The following is a 13,771-nucleotide window of genomic DNA, read 5'->3' as shown; positions in this document are numbered from 1 at the left end:
AAAATTATTTGTTCTGCAATTTACATTTTTCCTAGAAAGTACCCATCTGTGGAAATGTGATGTTGCTCCCTTGAAAATAATTCATAATTTTCCCCACATAAAGGACAGAGGAAAAATAAAACCAGTGAGCCTATTACATTTTAGATGTCATCTTTACATATTTTTTTCAGCAGGTAACTATTAGTATAAAAATTTTAAAAATGTATCAGTCTTTCAAAGCACAGTACTTTTATAAAACTAAGAAAATTCTGTTAGGAAGTTACAAAGTAATAAAATAACATTCTACTCTTCCTCATTTTTTTTTTCATATAAAAATCAGGATACGATTCACCAAGGATTTTAGTATGATGTTTTAAATGTTTTGTTCATTTCTAGTGCTTCTTGATTTTGTTTGGTTTGTGGCAGAAAAACTAAAGTATAGATGTGAATTGTCTATATTCATACATAAACATATATCATACATGTGCATTCATGTATGTGCATTCTTTCAGTCACTAACCTGTTGAATTATAATGAATAAATGTGCATTTAGAAATGGATTTTTGCATTACTTCTATTTTTGAATGTATAAGTTATGTTGTTTTACCGAATGGTCTAATAAATATATATCCAGAAGTGAAATCTACTAGTTAGCTTCTGGATCTTATTCCTTTTCTGGAAAAGATGTGTAAGGTCAGGGTTGACTCGGTAGTAAACATTAATTGAGCAACTACTAGGTGTAAGATCTGAAAAAAATAACTTGGCACCTGCCCTGTGGGAGCACACAACTAAGTGACAAATGCAAACGTACTCACAGCAAACTCTAATGCAAAGCAAATAGTAGTAAGTCTTAAGATAGGTTTATGCAGTAGGTGGGTGGTGGTCCAAGGCTCTGGGAGGTACGGAGACCACAATAGAATGAGAGCTGAGTTTTGGAAAAAGAGTAGAACTTTGGTTGGAAGACAGTTGGGGGAAAGCACAATGAAGAACACAGTAGGCAAAAGGATGGACTTGAAGAACAACTTAGATAAATGAAGCGAAGGAAGGTCAAAGCTTCAAACTGTGAAGTTCCTTAATGCACACCCATAGCCTCTAGATTGGGTTGCCACTGGCTTAAAATGGGGATTTAAAACAAAAACAAAAACAACAACAACAAAACAAAGCAAAAAACAACAAGCAAGCAGTGATGGTTGCCTCTTCTAGGCATAAAGTCTTAGTCAGATCTACAGGGTCACAAGTTTTCTGGGCCCAGAAAGAAAAATATTTCCTTCTTAAGCGATGAAGAAGATAAGCTTTTATGCAGCAGCCTGTCCTTACCTTTGCTGTTTTAGCTAGCTTAGCTGCAAGAGTGGTTATGAGAAACGAGGATATTGTCAAACTCATTTTAAAATTCCATCTGTGATATTTTACTAGATAACTTTTGGAATTATACTTTTCCTAGATTAATTCAAACAGAAATTCCTTTCCTTCCTCTCTCCCTTTTTCCCCCCTTTCTTTCAAACATCAAGGGGCATAATTAAGTATTTGCATGATATGAGTCTTAATAATTAAAGAGGTTTATTGTCTTACAGCTTCTATGAAATTATCCCACTTTTCTCTTCTCTGGGACAGAAAGCGCATTTACTATGTTGCCCCAGGCCTGGTCTTCCCATCTCATTCAACACCAAGGCTTTGTCAAAAGAGAGGTCAGTAGCCTCTTGGAATCTTTTGGAGATAGGTAGAGCCTGGTAATCGTTTCCCACAATGGGGTTATCTGCTATCTGCCAGGGTTGTTTTCCTGAATGATATCTGATCAAACTACACTGTGAAAAGTACCCAAGGGGGTCTTCCCAGCTCTGTAGTCTTTCTCTGCTTTCTATCAATCAACCAAAGACAGGCTAATGCATGATCCAAATATTTTTTAAGTGTCAACACAGACCACGGTGATTGGGTCTACATTTAGATAAAATCTCATTTATATTCTCTAATCCAGCTCATTATCCCAGATGGTTTTACTGATTTCTTCTGTGTTGTCCCTACGCTCAGGATCCAGCAGTAAGCCCAGCAAATTTGCATTCCTTCCTTCCTCTTTTTTTGGCCCAGGCACTTTGTTCAGGGAAATTCAAGTGATAAGCAAAGGAAACAAACTGCCTTGGAATTTGGTTGATGCTCCAGATCTCTGACCCAATAAAGGGAAATGTCAAACTCTACTTTCCAAAATGCAGTATCTTTGAAAACAAAAAGTAATGTAATTCTTCTGATTCTGTAAGGAAAAATAAAGCAACACCATACAGGAAAATTGAAAGGCTATGTCCACAAAGAGCATTATTCTCATACTTTCCATCTGGACTTTCTGATACTGTCCTTCTATAAAATTAAGAATTGCATTTATTTTTCTTTTGGAATCATGAGAATTTCACACCGACAAACCTACATTTACATCGAATATTTGAAATTTTCCAGGTCCCACCTAAGCTGACTAAAATCAACCTATCAAATTCATTTTCTCACTGATCTTAGATAAGGAGAAAGAAAGGTTAGGCAGGGAGCTAGGGCCCAATCCTTCTAAGTCTGACCTGAAATGGGTGTCTCCAGGCATCAATCATGTTACTGGATGATACAGATCGCCACCAGCCATGAAGCTAACCTCTGGCTTTCCCACACAAGACCTATCCCAAGATCGGCAAGCACATTCCTGTCCAAACCCTGCACTGCAAATCACCGCAGCTCCTTTCATCAAGTTAATTACAGAATCAAGGGGCTGGAAGAAGAGCCCAAGACATCATCTGTTCCATGCCCTCGGCCTTCCGGCACGGCCAGAGTTAAATCAGACCAGACAGATGGAAATCTAGCTGGTTTTTAAAGACCTCCAGAGGAGGAGATGCCACAAGCCCGTCAGTCACCCACTCTGCTGTTTAACAGCGCCTGTCAGAGAAGTCTGCTTTATCTCCAGTTTGAATCTCACACACTGCACGTCAGCCAACCTCTCCTTGTTCCGTACAGCAGCCCTGCACATACCTGACGATCATTATTAAGGCATCTCTCCGGCTGCTCTTCTCCAGGCTGATCAATCCCCATTGCTTTCACCTCTTCTTATAAACCTGATTTTCTACCTTTCAATTATTTCTCTCATTTTCCCCTGAACTTTGGTATACTCAAGGACTAACTAAAGATCTAGGTGGTCTTTTTGTCTTGAAGGAGGTGCTTCTCAAACTTTTTACTCCCATGATCCTTTTTATACTCTTACAGATTGAGGACCCCAAAGAGCTTTTAATTTATGTGGGTTATGTCTATAGGTATTTTCTATATTAGAAATCAAGGGGCACCTGAGTGTCTCAATTGGTTAAGCGTCTGCTTTTGGCTCAGGTCATGATCCCAGGGTCCTGGCATTGAGTCCGCCTTACATTGGGCTCTGTGCTAAGAGGAGGAGACTGCTTCTCCCTCACCCTGCCCTGCTTGTGTTCTTTCTTTCTCTCTCTCAGATAAATAAATAAAGTCTTAAAAAAACAACAACAACCAAAAGAAAGAAAGAAATTGAGACTGAGAAATCTTTAAGATCCCAGAATACACAAGACACAGCCCATTATTCATCAGAGCAAAGGTGTCATCATGTCATGTGGCCTCTGGAAAACTCTATTGTATGTTCATAAGAGAATGAGAGTGAGAAGGCAATAACGTATCAGTATCATTACAAAAATTGCATAGATTCTGCATACCTCCTTAGAGTCTGGGGGCTCCCCATGGTCCCTGGACCACACTCCGAGATCCTCTGCTTTATATGGATAGCATGGTCCCATTCTCAGAGTAGACCCAGTCATACAGGCAGCTGGCAAGGCTAGTCGAGTCTAAAAACAGACTCACCTCAAATCATGCTACGTTATAAGGCAAATGAAAACCTTTAACTGTCAAAGAATCCATGCTACCAACTGTAGAAAAATAACAGAAACTGATTTTGAGAAGAATAAACTGACTTTTGTTGATATTTTAATGGGAACACTTGGTACTGTCAGAGCAGAAAACAGAGGCAGTTTCTGTTGATGGTGTGTAATAGCAAAAGCAGATTCTCTAACATGTAATCCTTTTAATCACACTCAGAACCATTCTGTTTATTTACTTTTGATCTGGGCACAAATAAGTTGTTTGCTGTGAAACAACAGAGCTCTTCAAATCCCTTGCTTACCACTGTTTTTACAACTGAAATTGGCCCTGTCTCCTAGATCCTACCTAGGTCTGCCTATCAATTTTAAAGGCTGAGGTGGTGGTGGGACACAGGGAAGGGGAAGGGGTCTGTGCAAACAAAGCCAGATGCTCAAATGATTTCCTTTTTTACTTTACTTTATTCTCCCCCAATTTATTGTTTCCTTTTGTACCTGAGAAACTGCTTCTTTTTCTCAACAAACTTGGGTTTTAAAACTGTGAGCCTAAGTCTTATTTAACATATTTATAAGGCATTACAGGTTTATCAATCAAGCAACAAATGTTTATTGCCTACTTTGTATTCAAAATTCTGCTAGATACAGTAGGTACACACCATTGAAGCATGAGTCTTATTTTCCGTCTCTAGGGACTTACAGTCTAGTTGGAGACAAAAGAAAATAGAACTCAAATAAAACAACAGCTCATTGTAAGTGACAGAATAGAATTAAGTTCTAAACGCAGAGTACAGACTAAGTATTATAGGAGTTGTCAGAAAGAGTACCTCTGTTAGGATATGAAACACACCGCCCGAATTAAAAAGCAGAAATATCTCAGTTGTGGTACTGGTGAATTTTGAGATGGAGCTTGAGACGTATTTCTTCTGAAAACTTACAGGTCATTCTTACAACCAAGTGTTGTTTGTGGGGCCTAGAGCTAGAGTACAAATGCTCCCCACCTCCTACCCCTACCCTAGCTGAAGGCCTGGCCCCATCCTGGACAGGGAAGGCCTCACACACATGAACGGGAAACCTTAACGTGTAGTGCACACTCACAGTCCACAACCATATCCCACAAAAGCCACTCCTGGCACACTTGGACCCTCTCAGTGAGCATCCCAGAAGCCTGCTTAGCCCTGGAGAAGAAGATGAAAGGAGGTGTTAAGGAAGAGGCATGTGTTGGCCCTGGAAGCAGATTCAATCCCTCTAGGAAGGGAATTCCAGGTCTCTGGGCTAAGAGATGTTCCTGAAGCGGGATGAGGTAGAACAGGCTCCAAGTGGGCATTCCACCGACTGCTCAGAATCTTCTTCTCCTCGAAGGGAGGGAAGCACCAGTATTGGGCCAAAGCAGGGTTTCTAACAGATAGCACACAAGGCAGAGGGTCTGGACGCCTGGTTGTAAGGGGGTAGCTTTAAAGTAAAGGAATTCTAATATAAAAGATCCTCAAAATAAATCTTCTTCCTATTAAGGGTCTTTCATTACTTCTTCACTTCTTAAGTCACACCTTTTCTTCTCCATTAAAGGAGATGTGTGCTTTGAGTAGATTTTCAAAGATTATGATAAATTTTATTTTACTTAGATTACTTTAATATACTTTTTAATATTTACACATGTAAAATTTTAAAACACACTCTCCTAGGAATTTTTAGATGTATCTTTTTTTTTTCCATTTTATTTATTTTTTCAGCGTAACAGTATTCATTCTTTTTGCACAACACCCAGTGCTCCATGCAAAACGTGCCCTCCCCATTACCCACCACCTGTTCCGCCAACCTCCCACCCCTGACCCTTCAAAACCCTCAAGTTGCCCCAACCTCCCACCCCTGACCCTTCAAAACCCTCAGGTTGTTTTTCAGAGTCCATAGTCTCTTATGGTTCGCCTCCCCTCCCCAATGTCCATAGCCCGCTCCCCCTCTCCCAATCCCACCTCCCCCCAGCAACCACCAGTTTGTTTTGTGAGATTAAGAGTCATTTATGATTTGTCTCCCTCCCAATCCCATCTTGTTTCATTTATTCTTCTCCTATCCCCCTAACCCCCCATGTTGCTTCTCCATGTCCTCATATCAGGGAGATCATATGATAGTTGTCTTTCTCCAATTGACTTATTTCACTAAGCATGATATGTTCTAGTTCCATCCACGTCGTTGCAAATGGCAAAATTTCATTTCTTTTGATGGCTGCATAGTATTCCATTGTGTATATATACCACATCTTCTTTATCCAGTCATCTGTTGATGGACATCTAGGTTCTTTCCATAGTCTGGCTATTGTAGACATTGCTGCTATAAACATTCGGGTACACGTGCCCCTTCGGATCACTATGTTTGTATCTTTAGGGTAAATACCCAGTAGTGCAATTGCTGGATCATAGGGTAGTTCTATTTTCAACATTTTGAGGAACCTCCATGCTGTTTTCCAGAGTGGTTGCACCAGCTTGCATTCCCATCAACAGTGGAAGAGGGTTCCCCTTTCTCCACATCCTCTCCAGCATCTGTCATTTCCTGACTTGTTCATTTTAGCCATTCTGACTGGTGTGAGGTGATATCTCATTGTGCTTTTGATTTCTATTTCCCTGATGCCGAGTGACGTGGAGCACTTTTTCATGTGTCTGTTGGCCATCTGGATGTCTTCTTTGCAGAAATGTCTGTTCATGTCCTCTGCCCATTTCTTGATTGGATTGTTTGTTCTTTGGGTGTTGAGTTTGCTAAGTTCCTTATAGATTTTGGATACTAGCCCTTTATCTGATATGTCGTTTGCAAATATCTTCTCCCATTCTGTCAGTTGTCTTTTGGTTTTGTGAACTGTTTCCTTTGCTGTGCAAAAGCTTTTGATCTTGATGAAATCCCAACAGTTCATTTTTGCCCTTGCTTCCCTTGCCTTTGCCGTTGTTCCTAGGAAGATGTTGCTACGGCTGAGGTCGAAGAGGTTGCTGCCTGCATTCTCCTCAAGGATTTGGATGGATTCCTTTCTCACATTGAGGTCCTTCATCCATTTGGAGTCTATTTTCGTGTGTGGTGTAAGGAAGTGGTCCAATTTCATTTTTCTGCATGTGGCTGTCCAATTTTCCCAGCACCATTTATTGAAGAGGCTGTCTTTTTTCCATTGGACATTCTTTCCTGCTTTGTCGAAGATTAGTTGACCATAGAGTTGAGGGTCGATTTCTGGGCTCTCTATTCTGTTCCATGGATCTATGTGTCTGTTTTTGTGCCAGTACCATGCTGTCTTGATGATGACAGCTTTGTAATAGAGCTTGAAGTCCGGAATTGTGATGCCACCAACTTTGGCTTTGTTCTTCAATATTCCTTTGGCTATTCGAGGTCTTTTCTGGTTCCATATAAATTTTAGGATTATTTGTTCCATTTCTTTGAAAAAAATGGATGGTCTTTTGATAGGGATTGCATTAAATGTGTAGATTGCTTTAGGTAGCATAGACATTTTCACAATATTTATTCTTCCAATCCAGGAGCATGGAACATTTTTCCATTTTTTTTGTGTCTTCCTCAATTTCTTTCATGAGTACTTTATAATTTTCTGTGTATAGATTCTTAGTCTCTTTGGTTAGGTTTATTCCTAGGTATCTTATAGTTTTGGGTACAATTGTAAATGGGATTGACTCCTTAATTTCTCTTTCTTCAGTCTTGTTGTTGGTGTACAGAAATGCAACTGATTTCTGTGCATTGATTTTATATCCTGACACTTTACTGAATTCCTGTACAAGTTCTAGCAGTTTTGGAGTGGAGTCTTTTGGGTTTTCCACATAGAGTATCATATCATCTGCGAAGAGTGATAGTTTGACTTCTTCTTTACCAATTTGGATGCCTTTAATTTCTTTTTGTTGTCTGATTGCTGAGGCTAGGACTTCTAGTACTATGTTGAATAGCAGTGGTGATAATGGACATCCCTGCCGTGTTCCTGACCTTAACGGAAAAGCTTTCAGTTTTTCTCCATTGAGAATGATATTTGCGGTGGGTTTTTCATAGATGGCTTTGATAATATTGAGGTATGTGCCCTCTATCCCCACACTTTGAAGAGTTTTGATCAGGAAGGGATGCTGTACTTTGTCAAATGCTTTTTCAGCATCTATTGAGAGTATCATATGGTTCTTGTTCTTTCTTTTATTAATGTGTTCTATCACATTGATTGATTTGCGGATGTTGAACCAACCCTGCAGCCCTGGAATAAATCCCACTTGATCGTGGTAAATAATCCTTTTAATGTACTGTTGAATCCTATTGGCTAGTATTTTGGCGAGAATTTTTGCGTCTGTGTTCATCAAGGATATTGGTCTGTAGTTCTCTTTTTTGGTGGGATCCTTGTCTGGTTTTGGGATCAAGGTGATGCTGGCCTCATAAAATGAGTTTGGAAGTTTTCCTTCCATTTCAATTTTTTGGAACAGTTTCAGGAGAATAGGAATGAGTTCTTCTTTAAATGTTTGGTAGAATTCCCCTGGGAAGCCGTCTGGCCCTGGGCTTTTGTTTGTTTGGAGATTTTTGATGACTGTTTCAATCTCCTTACTGGTTATGGGCCTGTTCAGGTTTTCTATTTCTTCCTGGTTCAGTTGTGGTAGTTTATATGTCTCTAGGAATGCATCCATTTCTTCCAGATTGTCCAATTTGTTGGCGTAGAGTTGCTCATAGTATGTTCTTATAATTGTCTGTATTTCTTTGGTGTTAGTTGTGATCTCTCCTCTTTCATTCATGATTTTATTGATTTGGGTCCTTTCTCTTTTCTTTTTGATGAGTCTGGCCAGGGGTTTATCAATCTTATTGATTCTTTCAAAGAACCAGCTCCTAGTTTCATTGATTTGTTCTATTGTTTTTTTGGTTTCTATTTCATTGATTTCTGCTCTGATCTTTATGATTTCTCTTCTCCTGCTGGGTTTAGGGTTTCTTTCTTGTTCTTTCTCCAGCTCCTTTACGTGTAGGGTTAGGTTGTGTACTTGAGACCTTTCTTGTTTCTTGAGAAAGGCTTGTACCGCTATATATTTTCCTCTCAGGACTGCCTTTGCTGTGTCCCACAGATTTTGAACTGTTGTGTTTTCATTATCATTTGTTTCCATGAATTTTTTCAATTCTTCTTTAATTTCCTGGTTAACCCATTCATTCTTTAGAAGGATGCTGTTTAGTCTCCATGTATTTGGGTTCTTTCCAGCTTTCCTCTTGTGATTGAGTTCTAGCTTCAGAGCATTGTGGTCTGAAAATATGCAGGGAATAATCCTAATCTTTTGATACCGGTTGAGACCTGATTTGTGACCCAGGAAGTGATCTATTCTGGAGAAGGTTCCATGTGCACTAGAGAAGAATGTGTATTCTGTTGCTTTGGGATGAAATGTTCTGAATATATCTGTGATGTCCATCTGGTCCAGTGTGTCATTTAAGGCCTTTATTTCCTTGTTGATCTTTGGCTTGGATGATCTGTTCATTTCAGTGAGGGAAGTGTTAAAGTCCCCTACTATTATTGTATTATTATTGATGTGTTTCTTTGATTTTGTTATTAATTGGTTGATATAGTTGGCTGCTCCCACGTTAGGGGCATAGATATTTAAAATGGTTAGATCTTCTTGTTGGACAGACCCTTTGAGTAGGATATAGTGTCCTTCCTCATCTCTTATTATAGTCTTTGGCTTAAAATCTAATTGATCTGATATAAGGATTGCCACCCCAGCTTTCTTCTGATGCCCATTAGCATGGTAAATTGTTTTCCACCCCCTCACTTTAAATCTGGAGGTGTCTTCGTGTCTAAAATGAGTTTCTTGCAGGCAACATACTGATGGGTTTTGTTTTTTTATCCATTCTGATACCCTGTGTCTTTTGATTGGGGCATTTAGCCCATTAACATTCAGGGTAACTATTGAGAGATATGAATTTAGTGCCATTATTAGCCTGTAAGGTGACTGTTACTGTATATTGTCTCTGTACCTTTCTGATCTACTACTTTTAGGCTCTCTCTTTGCTTAGAGGACCCCTTTCAATATTTCCTGTAGAGCTGGTTTGGTGTTGGCAAATTCTTTCAGTTTTTGTTTGTCCTGGAAGCTTTTGATCTCTCCTTCTATTTTCAATGATAGCCTAGCTGGATAGAGTATTCTTGGCTGCATGTTTTTCTCGTTGAGTGCTCTGAATATATCATGCCAGCTCTTTCTGGCCTGCCAGGTCTCTGTGGATAAGTCTGCCGCCAATCTAATATTTTTACCATTGTATGTTACAGACTTCTTTTCTCGGGCTGCTTTCAGGATTTTCTCTTTGTCACTAAGACTTGTAAATTTTACTATTAGATGACGGGGTGTGGACCTATTCTTGTTGACTTTGAGGGGGGTTCTCTGCATCTCCTGGATTTTGATGCTTGTTCCCTTTGCCATATTAGGGAAATTCTCTCCAATGATTCTCTCCAATAGACCTTCTGCTCCCCTCTCTGTTTCTTCTTCTTCTGGAATCCCAATTATTCTAATGTTGTTTCGTCTTATGGTGTCACTTATCTCTCGAATTCTCCCCTCATGGTCCAGTAGCTGTTTGTCCCTCTTTTGCTCGGCTTCCTTATTCTCTGTCATTTGGTCTTCTATATCACTAATTCTTTCTTCTGCCTCATTTATCCTAGCAGTGAGAGCCTCCATTTTTGATTGCACCTCATTAATAGCTTTTTTGATTTCAACTTGGTTAGATTTTAGTTCTTTAATTTCTCCAGAAAGGGCTTTAATATCTCCAGAGAGGGTTTCTCTAATATCTTCCATGCCTTTTTCGAGCCCGGCTAGAATGTTCAGAATCGTCATTCTGAACTCTTGATCTGACATATTACCCATGTCTGTGTTGATTAGGTCCCTAGCCTTCGGTACTGTCTCTTGTTCTTTTGTTTGTGGTGATTTTTTCCGCCTTGTCATTTTGTCCAGATAAGAGGATATGAAGGAGCAAATAAACTACTAAAAGGGTGGCAAAGACCCCGGAAAAATGCGCTGTAACCAAATCAGAAGAGACCCCAAATTGTGGGGGGGAGAAAGGGGATAAAAACAGCTTCTGAAAAAAAAGAAAAAAAAAAAGAAAAAAATTTAAAAAATAAAACAAATAAAAAAAATATAAAAAAGAAAGAAAAAATATATATATTTAGATGAACTAGTCAAAAAAATGTTAAAAAAGAAAAGGGTAAAAGTTTTAAAAAATTTAGCAGAAGAAGAAAAAAGAAAAAAGAAAAAAAAATTGAAAAAAGAAAAAAAAATTGAAAAAAGAAAAAAAAGTTGAAGTAGCCGCAAGACTAAAGAATCATGGGGAGAAAGCCATGAGTTCCGTGCTTTGCTTTCTCCTCCTCTGGAATTGCTCTGCTGTCTTAGGAATTGAATCTGCTTTCTCCTTGATAGATGAACTTCGTCCTGGCTGGATATTTTGTTGATCTTCTGGGGGAGGGGCCTGTTGTAGTGACTCTCAAGTGTCTTTGCCCGAGGCGGGATTGCACCGCCCTTACCGGCGGCCGGACTAAGTAATCGGCTCGGGTTCGCTTTTGGGAGCTTCTGTTCCCTGAACGCTTTCCGTAGAGTTCCGGAGGACGGGAATGAAAATGGCGGTCTCCCAGTCTCCGGCCCGGAGGAGCCGAGAGCCTGGGGCCCCACTCCTCTGTGCGCCCCCAGAGGACAGCACCCAATCACTCCCGTATGCCCAGCCTCTAGTCGCGCTCCGAGCTCACCCAGCCCGCGACCAGTTCAAGGTAACCCCGAGCTGAGAGTTCAGTCCTCGGCTCTGTCTCTGCAGCCGGCTTCTCCGTTCTAATACCTGCGAGCTCTCCGACACTCCGACACCCCCGATCCTTCTGTGACCCTGCGGGGCCTGGGGCCACGCTGGCCCCGCGTGGGCTTCACCCCGGTTTAGCCCCTGGAGCAATGTCCCTCAGTGGAACAGACTTTTAAAAGTCCTGATTTTGTGCTCCGTTCCTCCGCCGCTTGCCGGGAGCCGGCCCCTCCCCCCGCAGTCTATCTTCCCTTCGTTTTAGATTCACTTCTCCGCCAGTCCTACCTTTCAGAAAGTGGTTGATTTTCTGTTTCTAGAGTTGCTGTTCTTCTTCTCTTCGCTCTCCCGTTGGATTTGTAGGTGTTTGCAATGTTTAGATAAGCTATCGAGCTGATCTCCTGCTACCTGATGTAGTCTCAGGCTGCTACTTCTCCGCCATCTTGACTCCTCCCCCCGAATTTTTAGATGTATCTTAAGAAAAAGATTCAGACCTGGAAAAGTGAGATTTTCAAGACAACTAATATTTTGAATGCACTCTAAAGCTGGATGAAAGATTCCTTTTGTAAAGTCAACTCTGAATTCTCACTCTGTGTTTTTTTTTTTTTAACTCATAAAACATTTTTTTCATTTAAAAAAGTATTTAGAACACATAAAACAAGGCAACATTTATTCTTTCTTCTCATCTTCCGGGGCGGGGTCTGTTGGCGGCTCCTCCACCGTGGCACTGTTGCTCTCCGAGCCAGTGTTACTATCACGGGTCCCTTCCTCAGCCATACTGTCCACCCCTTCCTGCCCGCTCTCCTTGTCCTCAGGAGTAGATGTGCCTTCTTCGCCATTCCGCTGGCTTTCCGTCGCTTCTTCGAGGTGTGTCTCCTCTGGCTCCATCGGGATGTTCTCGTCGCCCTTCTTCTCTTCGGTGTTCCTCGCAGCTTGCTCTTCCTCAGGAACCGTGCTGCTCTGACTGCGTTCAGCTTGCTCTGCTGCCTCTTTCTCTCTTTCCTCCTGCCTTTTTCGAGCCTGCTCCTCTGCCTGTGCAATTTCAGCAGCAATTTTTTCCATATCCACTTCTACCTTCAAACCGCACAACCTTTTAAGTTCATTGTTAAATGAATCTGTGCTTTCCAGGAATTTCCTCTTCTTTTCCTGGTGTCGCTCCTCTATTTGAAGCAGCTCAGCTTCTAGTTTTCGCTGATGAACCATTAAGGACTGGACCTGTCGTTTGAGGACCTGCATTCTAGCTGTTGTGACAACTGACCGAACATCTGGCACCACACTCTCACTGAGGATTTCACTGATGAGGCGGTAGTTTCTCTGGAAACGGCGGTGGCTGTATGCTTCATTGAAAAGCCATCATCATAATCATCTAGATCTTCAGCAGGCTGGATGCTCATGTATGGCTCTCCTTTCTCCATGCGAGACTGTCTCTGTCGACTTTCTTCCTCTAAAGCAGCTTCTGCACGACTTTTTGCATTTATGTAAGCAAGGTATGCGGGGGGAATTATGATAGGCCTTCATAGATTCATTGTATTCTATCTTTTCTGCTTCGTATTCGTTTAAATATTCTTGTTTTTCTTCATCAGTGAGATCTCGCCACATGCCACCAATAATCTTGCCAATCTCCCACAACTTTAGGTCAGGGTTGGAAGCTTTTACTTGGTCCCAGACCTTTCTGCTGTACCTCATGTAGGGCATCAGCGGCTTATCTGGTAGCTTTGGGGGTTTTGGAATCGTAATACCAGAGGATGCCGTGACCCGGCTGTTGGTGCCCGGGTTCCCTCCCAGCCTGTAGTTGTTGTAGGCGAGATGACTGTATGGATTGTATCCCACAAACCCTGGTGTGCTGGGCATTTGTGTTGCAGGAGCTGGGGTGGGAGGTGGGGCATAAGATGGTCTTTTTGACATTTTGGAAGATTAAGTTCTCAGTTCCTTAAGAATGAATCTGAGACACCGCGCAGAAAAAGCGCCCGCAGCTCCGGCCTCATTTCCCTTTGTCCCGCACATGCCCCGCCCCTCCTCACTCTATGTTTTTACTGGAGTTAGCCACCCACCAAAGCAACTATTGTGGTACATTTAATATTTACACATAACTAATGATTTCTTGATAGGAGTCAGACTTCTAATCTACCTACATCTCTCTAAAAATGTCTTTTCCCCTACAGTTTAGCTTGTGGCATCCTGATTCCACTGTCTCT

General features: G+C 41.1%; 1 pseudogene; it reads right to left on the bottom strand.

Moving 5' to 3' along the window:
- Positions 1–12,224: 12,224 nt before the first annotated feature.
- LOC123925918 lies at positions 12,225–13,525 on the bottom strand (annotated as a pseudogene).
- Positions 13,526–13,771: the final 246 nt, after the last annotated feature.

Source organism: Meles meles, chromosome 15 (genome assembly GCF_922984935.1).
Source record: "Meles meles chromosome 15, mMelMel3.1 paternal haplotype, whole genome shotgun sequence".
Classification (NCBI taxonomy): Eukaryota; Metazoa; Chordata; class Mammalia; order Carnivora; family Mustelidae; genus Meles; species Meles meles.
Note: the sequence above shows the minus strand (reverse complement) of the source record. Positions and strands in the feature narration are given on the sequence as shown.